This window comes from Glycine max, chromosome 2 (assembly GCF_000004515.6).
Source record: "Glycine max cultivar Williams 82 chromosome 2, Glycine_max_v4.0, whole genome shotgun sequence".
NCBI classification, from domain to species: domain Eukaryota; kingdom Viridiplantae; phylum Streptophyta; class Magnoliopsida; order Fabales; family Fabaceae; genus Glycine; species Glycine max.
In genome coordinates, this window is record NC_016089.4 from 44,146,793 (window position 1) to 44,147,223 (window position 431).

The window sequence follows — 431 nt, forward strand, 5'->3', positions numbered from 1 at the left end:
CCTATCTAAACCTTGTGTTTTTTTTTTCTCTCCCAGCTGATAAAAGACAAGGATTCATGGAATTCATATTAAACATATATTTTATTGTTAATAATTTATTGTAGTATATGAAACCTAGGAATTTTCAATATCAATAATTGTGAAAATTAGGAATTTTCAATTTTTATTACATTTATTTAACTGAAAAAACAATATCACAAAAAAGACTTTTTCTCATCGGTTAAAAAATATTTGTTTACATTAATTATATATACGACAGGTTTCTATATATTTTTTAAAAATGTTAAAATGCGAGGTCTGTGTCATTGATGATATCACTTCTAACTTTGCACAAACATATATGTCCATATTCGTGGAATGAGGACAATCAAAATAACACTATAAAACACAAATAAGATTTTCTTGTTGTTGGACCATCCACAGATGACATG